Here is a 16,224-nt window from a genome sequence, read left to right as displayed (position 1 = left end):
CCGATTAGGAGAAATTCGTCTGATCGGGAGGCTGCAGAGTGCGGGGATCAATTTGACGTGTCCTCCACGTCAATCTCGGCAGTCACGCCGGAGACGCGCGAGTTGGCAGCTCATTGGTTCCCGTCACTGCACCCCAGCGCCCCCCTCCCGGGCCTGAAACTCTACCCCCCTCCTCCTGTCCTCCTCTCCCCTCGGCCCTCTTCCGGGACCCATCCCCCCTACACACACACACACACACACACACACACACACACCACATACACACAAGTCCTAAGCCGGGCCTGGGACCTTCCAGGGTCTTGACTCCCCTCGAAGCCCCTTACGCCTCCAGTTTTGAGAATTGTGGGGGTAGTCATTTCAAATTGGTAACTATTTATTAGTGCTAGCATTAGTCGTAGAACTAGTTTTGGATTTAGTTTTATTGTCACTTCCACCAACATTGCAGCTAGGATATCAGAGGATGAGTTGATCCTAGGAAGGTCGTTGGTGTATGGCTGCCTCTACCGCCTCTTTCCCCGGGGAAGGGGCCCGGAAAGAGTGGTGCCAGTGCCCAAGTTCCAGGCATGGGTGCGTCGTGGTGAGTGCTCAGCGTGGTGCTCAGTGCTTGCCTGGGAAGGAGGGGGAGGCTAGAGCCTAAGACGATTTGTGCTTGAGCAGACTCCTCCGTGTCCCATTTCCAGACGACACCCCAAACCTGACCATAGGAAATCTTTACAATATATAATTGCTATCCACTCCATTGGGATAGTGGCGAGATTTCAGTGATGTGAAAAGGGCACATTCTAGATTCTTTCTGCGGACAGGCCCACCCACCCGAACTCATTTCTGATACATGGCACAGGCCGCAGGTCGGAAAGTAATTCCCACCTGCTTGGATCCCAAGAACAGGGATGCTTCATCCTCGGACGCCAGTCTTGTCCTGGCGACTTGTGGGAGGTCGCATGTCCTAGCTTCCTCTGTAGGCCTAAAGGGCAGTTCCTTTCTTCCAGGCCGGGAACCCCACATTCTTCCCCGCCCAGGCGGCCTAGCCTCGTCTTCCACACAGCATCCGCGGCTTCCGGGGGTCCTCGTTCAGTCACTGAATAGTCCCTTCGCCTTTATTTGTTCTTGTGTTTACACAGCCCCGAACTCTTTGGCCTTAGCATTTCCCCGTCAACTCTTCTCCATTTGTATCTGGGTCAACGCCCAGTTCTGGACTTCCCACTCTGTGTCGACAACGATGGCAGTCCCAGAAGGAGTCATGCAGTGGGGTCCAAGAGATGGCAGGTGGAGGGAGAACGCTCCCGATTTTGCACTGAACTAACAAGAGGAGACCGGGACCTGGGAGTCCGGAGCTTGGGTTCAGTAAGTGCCAAGGGCATTCATTGGCTGACCTGGCCGGAGCAGGAAGGGGGGCGTAGGAGGGAGTGCTCAGTGCTCAGGACTCCCAGCTCTCCTCGGGGGACCGGAAAGATTCCCCTGTGCTCCGTCCCCTAAGATCCTAGTACTTGGGAGCCTACAGAGAGCTGCGCACTGCCCCACCCCACCCCCTACCCGCTACGACGCTGCCGGAGGCACACCCGACCAGCTCAGCCTGGGGAGCCGAGGCGATCCTCTCACCCTTCGCTACAGGGCCAAAGAGCAACCAACGGCTCCTAACCAACCTGTCGAAATATGTCAATTAATTAGGAGGGTCTGAGCCCTATACCCTGGTCTGTCTGGACAGAGGGCGCGGGGCCCAGGCAAAAATTATCTTTGGAAAAAGAAAACCCGGGTTCGGAAGAGGTGAGGACTCTTCCCTCCCGCTGCACCGAGAAAATAGTGCAGCCTTGGTCTCTGGGATCCTCGGGGAGGCCACGGGGACCAGGAATAGGACAGTCAGAGCTCTGGTGAGAGGGGGGTGGGGTGAAACTATTTGGACTAAGCCTGTTCACGACCGTGCAGGATCGGGTTACCGACGGGGGAAAGGGGGCGGTTTGGATTAAGGTGGGCACAACAGAGCCAGGAGCTCTGCTGCAGGCACAAAGCGGAGAACTGACCACACACTGTATGTAGAGCGTTCTGAGGCCGGGCCGCAGGAGGTGGCATGCGCCGGCCCCCGCCCCCGCTCAGTTCTCTCCAGGTGGTTTGGAACCTCTTAGTCCCCGATGCAGACTTTCATTGCCTTAATTTCAGGTCGGGGGCTGGAGACCAAAAAGATTGGTCCCTAGACCTGGGAACCACAGCACCCATAACCCAGCGCATCCCCCAAGGCTAGGTGAAACAGCTAAAGCCGTTTCTTTCTCCTGTAGCAGAGGAGTCAGCATGCACGCTCAGAGAAGAGCAAATAAAACCGGAGGTGCCATGGGGAGAGCTGGTTCGCAACTACCCTGTCAGGGGAACATCTTCCCACCTCTGCCAGTGGAGCGCTGGACGCTGGCAAAGACGTGCAGCCCAGACAGCATCTTCTTCTCCTCATTCCCCTGGGCCAAGGCCGTCGGGGCGGGGGTTGGACCCGAGAGTTCTTTATGGTGTCAGAGCCCGCAGCCCCGCACTTCATATCCCACATCCACCCTCCCACCCTACCCCTCCAGCAGCCAGCTGCTTGCTGCCCAGACCACACAGCGCTGTAGCCTCCTCAGAGCTGGCCCCCCAAAAAGCTTACAGTTTGTCGCCCCCTGTCGGCCTCCGACCCTACTCAGCGTGTTCCCGCGGTGGGCTGGACTGGCCTGGGGGCGAGGTGATTGATCCAAAGGTGGGATTGCGAAGAAAAGGAAACGTCTCTTCCACCTGTCTGGGATGCAGCTTGGTCCCCTGCATGACCAAAGGGACGGCGACATGGTCGGCGCTGAGCCCGCAGAGGTAAAAAAAAAAAAAAAAAAAAAAAAAAAAAGTAGTTTCATATGTACGCTGGGCTAGGTTTGGCTTAGCTGTTTTGAGCGCCCATGGCGCAGCGGGCAACCGAGTGAAGAGCGCTTCCCAGGGGCGAGGGAGCCGCCAAGGTAAGGGAGCACTCCGGGACCTGTGACTGGATGGGTCCAGCTAGGAGGGCTGCACGCCCTGCGCGGCGAAGGGCGGATTCGAGGGTCCCGGAATGGGACCCAGATTTCCCAAGGCAGAGAAAGGAGAGGCGGACACCGCCAAAATCGCGAGTTAAAGATGAGGCAGGAATAGAGTGCCTGCCTCCTTGGGGGACTGGGAGCTGGCGGCGGCTAGAAGGGTCGTCCAGGGCCATCCTTGGGCCAACAGTCGCCCCTGCTTCATGTTTCCTGCGTCGCTTTAATTTTTGGTAGGACTGTTTCTGGGAGCCGTTTGGGTGCAAACGAAACCGTGCCAATCGCAATAGGCCAGGGTGTTCTCGGGAACCTTGTATTCCAGAGTCTATGGGAGAAATCTAAACAGGCTCATGAAAGCCTGACTGGGGTCCCGCTGGGTCGAAGGAGCAACCGCGGGTCCCGGTGCGCCCAGTCTTGCGTTTCGGTTCTGCAAGAAGGACCCGAGGGCAAGAAACACAGGCAGCCTCCTTAGCCAAGCCTGGGCCTAACGACCAACGGCCGGTAGCCACCGCCTTCCCTTCCTCCCGCGACGCAGGACCAGTGCAGGCACCAGAGTAAGCAGGGTCAGGAGCCAGGGTTTTCCTTCCGACAGCCGTACTTTAGGCCTGCCAAGCCGGCAATTGCTCCCGCTTGTGTCCCGGTTCAGCCCAGTCCCCAAATTGTTGCTATGAGTTTAAGAACACTGTACCATGCGTCGTGTGGATAGAAATCAAACTAACCGAGTCTTTTAATTTTCCTTTCTCAAAAAAAAAGTCGTGCAGGCTTCAAACGCCTTTTATGCACTAGGTTATATTGTGTCCCCCTCCCCAGATTTGCAAAGGAAATTCCACGCACCACACTTGAAAAACAGTAATGGGTTAGAAGAGCTGACCCGGATCGAGCAATTGCAAACCCTCTGCGAACGTGCCAAAGGCTGACTAGCTCGTTGGAAACGGGAACTTGAGATAAAGCAATGAAATTCCAACCCGAGTGTCCACTGTGGCGGCGGGAGTTGGGAGGAGGGCAAGAGGAAGGAAGACTCCAGGCTGAATTGGCCCTTTTGCCTGTGGCCCCCGCAGAGTGCTGGGCGGGTACATCCTCCAAACTAAGTGGACTCACAGGGAAGCGCGGTGGGGGAGTTGCGCCCTGCACCTGCCGCTCCCCTTTAGGACACACACCCGGCAGATTTAAATGGACGGTGTTGAAAACGGTGCCAATTAGCATTAAAATAAGATCCACAAGAAGGAGAAATGCCGTCCTCAACCAGTCCCACGGCTTGTTTCCAGTTGGCCTGCTGGTGACCAAGGTGGGCTTGAAGTTCTTTGCCTAGCCTCGCATTTTATTTGCTAGCCTGGAAATGTTTATTATCGAAAGCAGGTCAGGTCGGCAGAGGTGGGGTGGAGAGCCATTTCTGCCTACACTGGCTGCTGTAAGGGGAGAGAAGCAAAGGCATTTTTTGTCACTTTCCTAAAATGAAATGGTTAAACAAGAATAGATGTGTATTTCCCTCGTGAATAACAAAACAGTCCCCTGATTCCGTTCAAAGAGTTGGCGGGGAAAAATTGAAAAACAGCTGCGGAGAAACTCCCACAAGAAATAAACACGGATCAATTGAGCGTCTCAAATGAAGATCTAAGATACTTTGTATCCTGTGATTCAGTGATATGACTACTACATTTGTAACATTCCTTTTGGAGTAGAAACATTTTAAATGTCACATTTCGATGATAAAAATAAACTGTAGAAAAACAATGCCATTTGCAGGAGCGAATGGTTTCTTTGAACCTTCTGAAGGAGCAGCGACCTTCCCACTCTTGCATGTATATTCAAATAGGCACCAAATCCAGGGTTTCCATTATTGTTCTTAAATCTCCCTCCTTTCCTTGGCAGTGGGTATGTCAGATAAGCTTCAGTTTCCCCTTATATGTAATGATCTACACTATGGAATTAGATCTATTTCATTTCACTCCAGCAACATAAAATTTTGCACAGGGCTTCAGGCACTGGTCAAAATTCCACCTTTGCAGTGAGGTCTCCAAAATGTTTACGTGACAGTGCTAAAGTCTAAACAGGAATATTAAAGTAGAAATATTTGGGAAACTTAAAATGTCCATGGGGCATATCTCCTGTACAGGGTCCGGGTACTTGGAAGAGGAGAGATCTGGGAGTAGCCACATGGGTACAAAAGATAGAAGTGGCAGTTTCAAGGGGCAGTGAGAGGATGATGGCATGCCTGCCTACAGGATGACTGGCAGTGGGCGAGGGTTTCCTGCTGCCTGGAGGATGCCCCTGTGAATCAGACTTGCTCTGTTGCAAATATTGACACGTCTGAGACATTCACACTGCCCAGCCTAATTGGAAGCAGCTTGAAGTGAGCTGCCCTTGAATGCTTTGGAGGTTTTTCATCCTCCATGGACATAGAACCTGGATGTGAACAGGCATATGGAAACTGAAGGACAAGAGGAGAGCCCCTTTTCTTGAATTAAAGACAATGCCCAGCCAGTCCTGGTTTACCTGGATTTGTCTGATTTCTTATTAAAGAACAGTCCTCTTCAGTCTTCAGTGCATGTGAGTGTGCACACACACACGTAACCATAATTCAGGCGCTGGAAAGTGGGTAGGGAAGAGGTTTGCAGAATGATTGTTGTGATAATAAGTTGGACACAAAAGAGAAAAGAACACTGAAACCTGCCACTAGTTGATTTTCAACTTCCCCTCAGGCAGGTGGACAGGGAAGCAGGAGTCCTGTCCCCATTTTTGGTTACCTATTTCTTGCAAGCTTGAAATTATCATTCATAGTTAGATGTTACTGACTTTGTTTCTCAAATCCCCCACACTGTTTAGAAACGTTGCTATAAAGGCTTTGTTCCATGACTGTGGGTTTGTCTGTAGCATAATCTCAGAAGTCTTGAAGGCCTCTGGTATTGCATATTCTCAAAGCAGGATCTCCTTCATATTCACTTAATTTTTCTTGTGCATATCCTGATGTCATTTCTCCCTGTGATGCCACTTAAATAATTTTCCTTGTCAGAAATCAAGTGTCCTCTATGATGAGCTTTCTTTTAGGCACAAACAGGATTTTTACTTGTAGCTTTTTACTGCCGGTCTAGTTGGTCACTTTTAGCTAATTAATAATTGTTTGATACCTTCTGTCTAATTGCTGCAATATCCTAATGCTGGCTACATATATATTCACATATATATACGTATGTATATGTGACATGTCTGCAGCTTGGTGATGGTTTTGATTTTCTCCCCCCCACCCCCACCCCTTGTGTATGGGCTATGGAGTTTTATTGAAGACCCGTAATGCCTCCGGTTTTGATTTAGTGTTTTGGAGTTTGTGATCTCATTGCCCGGTATGGAAAATATTAGACAGGGTCTGCAGATTGTATGCAGGAAAAGACCCACATCACCACCATGAGCTGAGTGCTCGTCCCCAGTGCTACAATAAGCTGACTGTACAGCCATCTAGAATCATTATTCAGTTTTTATGCCTTTGGATAAAGACCACTTCAGCCAGTCCTGCTTATGCAAAGGGTTGTTAAAGACACTGCTTCTCTCCATGGCTGCACATTAGAACCACTGAGAGGCAGGGGGATCTTTAGGACACTTGATGTCTGAGTCCCTCACCCCAGAGATTCTGGTTGATTGTCAGGGTGCAGCCTGGATGCCAGAATTTTGAAAAGCTGCCCAGGTGATTCTAATGTACATTAAAGTTTTGGAATCTCTGCCTTAGGGAAGGGACAATAAAATGTGATGCTTTTTGCTTTGCCACTGTCTTCAGGGACGCAGGACTGACTAGCCCTATTTACCTCTGGGAACATCTTAACACGACACATGAAAACATGTTTAAATCCACAACTAAAACATCCCTCCTGTTCATTTTTACACGATGTCATCATTCTGGCTCTGGAACCGTCTGTAAAGGACAGCCACTGCCCTCTCAATCTGCTTGCTGTTTTTAAAACACGAACCCTCTGTCTCCCTGTCCCACACAGGAGAACACAGCCTCCTAAATTTAACCATCTGCACAGTGAGCTGAGGTGGCGGTCACTGTGGAGGTGACAATTGACAGCCATTTGCATTGAATAAGATTGACTTTGGGAAAGGTGGAAATGAATAAAAAACGTTGGCCCAAAAGGAGTCAGAATAATTGCATTGTCCAAGGAGGCGGGAGTCAAGCTAGACTTTTAACATTAAGTAACCGCTGAACCCTAGACTCCTAAGATAGCAGGGTAGGCAAAACCCTCGAACTTCTGGTCGCATCTAAGAAACACTGAATATTCGTTTGTTTTCATGATCATTGCTGTATGGTTAGCATTATTTGATTGCCATGCATTTGGGTAAGGACTTTTTTACAAAGGCTGTGGCAGTGTTGCATTATAGACCTGGTGTTGCTTTCCCACAGGATTGCTGGCTTGTGATAACAACAGCAGTGTCAATATCATGAGGGGGAGGGTAGAAAGAAGAGGAGCAAGGGAGGAAGGAGGTAACAAAAAGAAGGAAAAATACTTCACCTGTTCTCTTTAAAAAGGTCTCAGAAATCAATTAAAAGAAAATGACTTTTCATTTTTATTAGCCTCACCTGGGTAATAAATGGTAAGATTTAGTCCACTTTGATTTTATTTTTATTGCTTTATAAGTTTATGTGTATTTCAAAATATAACCTGCATTTCATTTTTAAACAAGTTCCAAGAAGGTCTGAGAGTAAGTCCATTGCTGCAGGATGGATATTGACTTTAAAAGTGCATGTTTAAAAAATGTTTTTTAGAGGCACCTGTGTGTCTCAGTTCGTTCATCATCAGGCTTCAGCTCAGGTCATGATCTCACGTTTCGTGGTTTCGAGCCCCACACTCAGCTCTGCACTGAGTGTGCAGCTCCAACTCGGACCTGGAGCCTGCTTCAGAGTCTGGGTCTCCCTCACTCTCTGCCCCTCCCCCACTTGTGCCTGCGCCCTCTCTCTCTCCCTCTCTCCCCCGCTCTCTCTCGAAAATAAACATTTTTTAAATAAATAAAAAAAAACCAAAAAGCCTTTTTAGCTATAAACATTTGTTTCTAAGTCACCACTACAACCAAGAGAACAAATACACTAATTTTTGTGGGGCTTTTAGGTCTTGTTTATTTTTAAAAATATTACATGGGCAGCTCTTGAGACCTAAAAATGTGTATTTTAGAAAGTACCAATCTTGTAAAAAATTCTTTATATTCATCTACTGTAATAAGATTATACCATTTGTACTATGCTCTAAGATAATGTTAAAATAATTTAAAGGCATGTGAAAGTTAATAACAGTAACAATCAAAGCTAAAATGCCCTTAAAATGGTCCAGCATTTCTCAGCGACAACCAGAAGCTGAAAGGTTACAGGGTTTAAAAAAGGCAGTAACAGATGCTGAACATGGACAGCCACGGGACTGTTGACCTTACAAACGGATATGCTGAGAAAATGAGTTTTGACAGGGTTTCTAAGCATCGAGATGTTGGCAAGGTGGATACCTGAATTAATAGCCATCCGGCTGGGAAATACTCTGTTTGGAATATTGCCTTTTGACAGGCCAGCAGGCTAGAGATTTGCTCCCCTGTAATGGGGCAGCGGCCGAGGTGCTGTCCATTTCTTTTTGGGTAGTAACACCTCTGGTTGAGCCAAGACTCTGCTTGGTTTCATGTCTCTTCTGTAATTACATTTCACAAAATACAACCCAGGTCATTTTGCGAGGAGCTGGTGTTTGCATGTGGGGGACATGTGTTCGTGTTTGCGATGTCAGCCAACTGATTTTGGGCAGAACGAATCTGTCACTTTCATCTTCCTTTCTGTTTCAACTGGGCGTAGGTAACTCTGGAAGAGGGGCGGTGGAATCGGCTGGGCTTGGGGAACAGCACAGCTTTAATTTGGATGAATAGCCTTAGGTGCAGTTTGATGGCAGTTTAATCGCACTATAAGCTTGAGGTGCTTCTGGCATGTGAGGCTCTAGTCACGCTGCCCTTCATCACAGAGGGGATAGGGATTTGAGTTGATGGCTCTCTGTTCTCACTGTGCCTTTAGAGCTTTTATTTGTGTCTCTTATATTGAAGCCGATAGGAAGGTTGGGGAAATTTATGATCAAATGTGATTAGAGCTACTAGTCATGGCAAGATCGTGTGTTTTGAATTGTGAGTTGGCACACAGGGTCTATAAGCTCCTCTGTAAGCCTCACTATCTATTGGATCAAAAATGCACCGTGCATCTCAAACTCAGAAAGTAACCTGGTTACGGAAAGCACAATATGGATGAGTCCGGCCTTTTATTAGTTCTCAAGTCTCATGTTGGAATCCAGGCTCTCCCATTTACTGAGACCTAACCTCAGTGAGTCTCTGTGGGCTCACCTACCAGAGAGGGTCGCAGTAAGGTTTAACTACTCCCACCACAGAAAATGCTCAACAGCAGGAGGTGGTTAGGTTAATCAGTGGCCATTGTTCTCATTACATTATTTTTCCATATTTTTAAGAAACTAATACATTTTAATTTTTGTCTCTTTCATAGGACATCTGTTAGACATGCAGTGGATGATTTGCTAATAGAAATATTTATAAATCAAACTGTATTAAATTGTGTCTTCAGAAGAAAACAGCTTAAAGCATTTTCCTGAGTTTCTATTTGTTTGCCACATTCTTTTGTGGTTCTGAGGCACTGCACAGGACTGGCTTGAGGCGCTAAAGTGACACCCACCGGGGAGACAGGGTGTGCTGCCAAAGGAAGGCAAGTAACAGAGGTGTCGAGTGGCAGCTGTAAACTCTCCAGTTTGAGAAAAGTAAGGAAGAAGGGAAGTGGATAGTTGGCCCAGACTTTTCTGATAACATGGAAGAACGGTGGTTTTTATTGGAGCCAGTTCTTCTGGAAATGTTGGGCCCTGTACTAACAGGATCATGGGCCTGTTCTGGCTTTACCAGCTGTAACGTCACTCTCTTCCTTTGTCAGAGATAAGAAGACCTTTTACTTCTGTGTTTACTTTCTTGTTCTTTTGTCCCGAGTGGAGGGTTTTCCCTTGCTCGTCTGCCTCCTGGACATGTTCTTTCTCCCAGAGAAAGCATGGGGCGAGGGGAACTCTCTCACGGAATAGGCCCAGTGTCTTGTGAACTGGGGCTTAGGCTTGTTTTTTTCAAGTTTTTTTTTAACGTTTATTTATTTTTGAGACAGAGAGAGACAGAGCATGAATGGGGGAGGGTCAGAGAGAGAGGGAGACACAGAATCTGAAACAGGCTCCAGGCTCTGGGCTGTCAGCACAGAGCCCGACGCGGGGCTCGAACTCACGGACCACGAGGTCATGACCTGAGCCGAAGTCGGACGCTTAACCGACTGAGCCACCCCCATGCCCCTTGGGCTTGGTTTTAAGTGGCTGTCTCCCCACGCAGGTCCCTGCTGTGACAGCATGCCCCTGGATGAATGAGAATAAGGTTTGAGTCCGCCACCTTCCGCGAATTGCCATTTTTTTCCTAAAAAACACATCTCTCTTGAGTTGCCCCACATTTTCCCCATTCCCTGAAGTGCTTCAAATCCAAGATTTTGGTAATGTGGCATCTTCTTTAAAAAACCATACCCTGGGGATTACTGGGCTATTGGTTATTTACACCTCATTCACATAGGCAGCACGCTTTAGTGTTCTGATGACCTCTGTTTATTGTAGGACATTCACTTTATGCACTGTAGTGGACACCATTGGGTGCTGCACAGATCCTTCACCCACCCCGCCATCCAGGTCTCAGACACGCACCCCCACTGCTAGGGGTGCTGATGTTCACAGTTCCCAGCTGAGGCCCCCTCCCATTGCCCTGGGCTGATGACAGCCATCACACCCAAGCAGACACTCCCTTTCTGGGGGCAGCCCACATCTAATGGCTGCTCATGTGGAGGTTTGAAAGTCTCAAAGAAGAGCAACTGTGAAGTGCTGTCTCAGCGCCAGAGCTCAAGTGGGACCATGAAGGCTTTTCTTGCAAAGGCTCATAGCCAAACTTTCCTCTCTCAGTTGTGGGCCCTCATCTCCCAGAGGTGCTGATACCCAATAAACCTTCTGCCACAAATCCGGACTCAAGTCTGCTTCTTGGGGAACCCAGCTGCATGACGTATATGACCTCCTTAGCCAGTCATGTGGGTTTGTTCCAAAGATGAAAGGTTGAAGGCATGGAGTGAAAATCATTGCCACCCAACCACACAGGAATGGAAGCCAGGATGGCTGGCTCCCAGCTGCCCCACCATCCTCCTGCCCAACTGAGGGAGCTGCTCTAAGCAGGTGGCAGTTCTCAGAGAAAGGAAATTATTTAGCTTGTAGAGCCCCAGGCTAAGGAGAGAGCTGGGTGAACTATAGCAAGGCCATGTCAGATTAGCATCGGGGGTTTTAGAATCTGAGAAGCAAGAGAAAGGCAGTTAAGTATGAAGGCATGGAGGAGGGGGTTCTGGGACAGATGCAGTGATTTTAAAATGTGGTCTGGCTCTGTTTCCAATGCTATGTAAATTTCTGAAATGAAAATACAGCAGAACTCCTAGGGACTCCACAAATTAGAATTTGGGAATATGAGCTGTGTTTGTGGGCTTGTACCAGCTCTGAAAAAGAGCCTCATTGAGCAAATTAATCAAGTAGCTTCTATTACAAGGGAAACCTATCTACTGAAAATTAAATGACTTTCAGACTCTTCAGAAGGATTGTGTTAATGGGCACTTCATTTGTGAAATTATAAAGAAAATTCTTTCTACAATCAACACACGGATGGTGATTCAGGGCTTGGGATCCAGATGTGGTTTTTGACCTTTATGGACTTTATGTTCTGGTCACTTGTTTCTTAAACTTAAGCATGCGTCTCTAGCTGGTGCTTGGCCATGAGATAGAGGGAGCTCCTAGCCATGAGAAAGCACATCCTCCTGAAATGCCAATCTCACCTAATGATTTTGGAAAATAACATTATTTTCATATCAGAACAAGCATGGACCCTATGTTTCTAGAAGCATTACTTACAATAACGAAATTATGGAAGCAGTCCAAGTGTCCATCAATAGATGAATAGATAAAGAAGATGTGGGATATATATGTATATATATATATATATATATATATATATATATACACACACATGCATATATATACATATATACACACACATACATATATATATACATACATATATATATACTCATACATACATATATACATACACACACAAGGGAATATTACTCAGCCATAAAAAAGAATGAAATCTTGCCATTTGCAATGACATGGATGGAGCTAGAGAGTATTTTGCTAAGTGAAATAAGTTGGTCATTGAAAGACAAATACCATATGATTTTACTCATGTGGAATTTAAGAAACAAATGAGCAAAGGAAAAAGAAAGAGACAAACCAATAAACAGATTCTTAACTAGAGAGAACAAACTGATGGTTACCAGAGAGGAAGTGGTGGGGGTGGGGGCGTTGGGAGGTATGGGTGAAATAGGTGATGGGGATTAAGGAGTGCCCCTGTCGTGATGAGAACCAGGTGATGTATGGAAGCAATGAGCCACTATATTGTACACCTGAAACTAAAAATACATTGTATGTTAACTATACTGGAATTAAAACTAAATATATATACAAAAAAATTTCCTTCCTTAAAAAAACACAAGTATGGATTTTTCATGGCATAGGATGCAACATGTTTGCCCATTTGAAGAACAAAATAGAAGTTGTCACCCTGGAGCCTATAGATAGGCAGGGAGTTCCCCTTGGGCATCAGGAGTACTATAGTGGAAACTTTGAGCCTCACTGAAAGCAGAGTGAATCAGAGGTAAAACCACAGTTCTGAGGTGAAAGAGGTCACGAGTGGCTAGGGGCCATGGGCGTTTGAGGAAGGAGTTGGCTTCTGAGATCAACCTTGAAGAGTGAGTAGACAGGTAGAGGCCCAGAGGGTGAAGGAGGAGCAGGAAGGGGCTTTCCAGGAAATACAGTGAGCAAAGGGAAGGGCATGGGAAAGCAGGGGTGCAGAGTAAATAATTTGGTTTTGGAAGGGAGCAGGGCCCCACATGGAAAGTGGTGGTAAGTAAGGACAGCAGGACAGAGAATTGAGGCCATGCAGTGGGCGCCTTGGAAAACAAGTTAAGGAGCAGCTATAGAATTAGGGGGCACCAAGGAGGGGAGGCTGATGAGCTGAGACCCAAGTCCTGGGGAAAAGCATTGACTTCAGAACCCAGATTGTGCAGACTGAGGATGACTCCTGGCTCAAACACTTTTCATTCTGTGGACAAAGCATCAAACCTCTGAAGGTCAGTTTTTCCATCTGGAAAATGGGATCACAATATAACTGATTTCTGGAGTTATGTACCTGAAATAAAGAAGATAAAGCACTTAGTAAAATGCCAGCTGCATAGCAAGTGCTCAATAAATGTTATAACAATTATTGGTTATAGTGATATATAATCCTTTTAATATAGTATAATATATACTGGCTGTTATGGTTCTCCAGACAAATTAGTGAGAAAGCAAAAGGAAGCCAGGTGAGCTGGGAGCTGGGAATGCCAGAGAGGATAGTCACCCAGGCAGGCATTTTGCTTTGCTAATTGTAAAACAGTCTAGTATTCACCAAGTCAGAATTTATGCAAGTGACAGCCTGCTGGCCTCCAACATATTTATCCCTGGAGAACAACAGGACCTCATTTTAAAAACCCTTCTGAGTTGAGGTATGCTTTCACAATATTCTCCTGCACCACAATATGCTCAGCATTGAGAGCAGTGGAACTTTGGGGATAAGCTGGAGAGACCAGGGGCCAAAAGGGAAGCAAAAGCATTATGTCCAGGGCCTCCCTGGAGATTGATGGGCCAGTCTCTTCCTTGAGGAAGTTATATGCCTTCAAGACCGTGAAACTAGTCATTCTTTAAAATTTGATTTTATTTTTTGTCAATAGGTGAAACATTCATATGACTCAAGGGTCAGTTTCCCTTTGAGAAGCCTTGTTCTTACACACATCCTGCCCTGTTCCCTCCCTGGAATGTACAAGGACACATTCTTATTATTTGCTTTTGTGGCCTCTTATGCAAATATATGCAAATGAGAATACATAGTCTTTCCCCCCACTTTCTTCCACAAAAGGCAGCGTGCCAGACACACTGTTCTGCCCTTGGCTGTTTTCACTTATCCTGGAGATCTTCCCACATCAGCACATGAAGAACTTCACGTTCTTTTCTTAATAGCTGCATAGTGTTCCACTGCCTGAGTACCAGAGTTTATTCCGTGTTTGAATTATGTCCAATCTTTTGCTGTGTTGTGGGCACACAGGTATGCATCTGTGGGATAAATTCCAGAAATGGAATTTCTGTGCTAAAGGATATATGCATCGTAATCTTGATAAATACTGCCAAATGATCTTCCCATGGGGGTTGTGCCATATCACACTCCCTAAAGCAACTTTTTTCAGCCTCTCTGTTAAGGGATAGATGGTGTATTATTGTGGTTATAGTTTGCATTTCTCTTTGTATGCATGAGATGGAACATCTTTTTATGTGTTGAAGGCATTTTGTAGTTCTTTTTCTGTGAAATGTCTTTGCCCATTTTTATATTGGGTTGTTGGCTCTTTTCTCTGTTTCTAGGAAATCCTCATATAATAGAGAGAGTCATACTTTATCTGTAATCTAAGATGGAGATCCCCCTCCCCCAGTTTCTCACTTGTGTTTTGACTTTGCTTTTTTTTCCCCCCAAGAGATTCTTGACTCTTAGGAATTGGATTACCCTTTTCTTTCTTTTTCTTTCTCTCTTTCTTTCTTTCTTTTTTTTTTTTTTTGTAAATTTGATGGATTCTGGATTTTGCGTCACCATTAGAAAAGCTTTCTTCCTTCCATGATACAAGAAGTCTTTCATGCTTGCATCTGGTACTTCCATGGCTTCATTTTTTACATTTAACCTATGATCCATTGGAGTTAACCTGAGTGTGTAGTGTGAGGTGTGGGTCTGTCTTTCTCCAGTGGACCACCTGGGACAGGATCCACTCATAGAAGTGTCATTTTGACCTGACAACCGTGCCGTTCCTGGTTTGAGGATTATCAAACTTCCTAACCTGTGCTCTTGGCCTCTGCTAATGTCATCCCATGCCATTCCTCCTGTGCGTTTGTGATTTCCTGGTGTCTCCTTCCAAAACTCCTGTCTGACCATGCTGTTCATCAGTCTAAAACATCCAGTGACCCTCCAGCCCTCCTGGGAAGCACCTACACTAACACCATTGGTTCACTTCCACAGATGGCCTGACTCAATGTCTCCAAAGAAACACAGAAGTTCCTGTTTCACAGTCCTGACCAACCAAGTCATTGTGTTCAGGGGGCAGTCCCACAGTGGTGTCTTTCCTTCCCTTGGATCACCATGCTATCTTAAGGACATAGCAGAATAAAATGGTTCAAACTTACAACAGCAATAATAGCATTTATTATTTAATCCTGTTAATGCCCAAGACTCTGCTCCAAGTGCTTTACATACATACAAGGCATTTAACACAGGGCCTAGGCTATATGTGTTCAAATAAATTTTATTATCTGCATTTCTACCTTCATCTTGCCTTGTGTCCATATACGAGGTCTCTATGGCTGATACTAGTCTATTAACTATACCTGAAACATGTTAAACAGCTCAAAAGTTGTCTTCAGGCCTTTTGCAGCACTGATGAAAAACTGTCCACCAATAAGACTGACAACACCTGAACCCAACAACCAGCCTTATCACAAAAAGAGGAGCAACCAGACCCTTTGTGCCTCCGTATGTTGCAGTGGGCATCCCAGGTGTGAAGAGTGAAACCGAATCTGATCAAAACTCTGGATCAAATAACCAGCCTACAGGACATGAAAGATAAAGATTGTTATTAGATGACCTCATGAGGATGCAGTTAGTCAAATCCAAAATGTGAGAAATTTGAGAGATGTGAGTGACCTTATTTATTCAATATGGCATATTCAATATGGCAATAATAGCAAGTTTTAAAAAGAGAGAACATATAATAGATAAAAATAAAATTAAGATCAATAAAAGCGCCTGAAGAGGTATATCAACCAATGGAAAGAGTTGATCTTGACAGAATCCTGATTCAGAGAAAACAACTGTAAAACTCATTTCTTGATTGATCATGGAAATGGGAATACTGACGACATTGCCAGATGTTAAGGTTATTGTTAGTTATTTAGGTGTATAATGGTGTTTTTGTTTTTAAAAAATCCTCATCTCTTTGCTATGCATACTGAAACATCTACTG

The 16,224-nt window shown here is 46.2% G+C and overlaps 1 long non-coding RNA gene across 1 annotated transcript in view; it reads left to right on the top strand.

The window, feature by feature from the left end:
• Window positions 1–2,627: 2,627 nt before the first annotated feature.
• The window catches only part of LOC109274655 (uncharacterized), a 59,167-nt gene continuing 45,570 nt past the window's right edge, over window positions 2,628–16,224 (top strand). The window contains exon 1 of the long non-coding RNA XR_002083767.2: window positions 2,628–2,820. This is a non-coding gene — a long non-coding RNA (uncharacterized LOC109274655). The remainder of the gene's footprint in view (window positions 2,821–16,224) is intronic.

Source organism: Panthera pardus, unplaced genomic scaffold (assembly GCF_024362965.1).
Source record: "Panthera pardus isolate Hobbes unplaced genomic scaffold, ASM2436296v1 HiC_scaffold_25, whole genome shotgun sequence".
Taxonomy (NCBI): Eukaryota; Metazoa; Chordata; class Mammalia; order Carnivora; family Felidae; genus Panthera; species Panthera pardus.
This window is presented reverse-complemented; position numbering and strand designations above follow the sequence as displayed.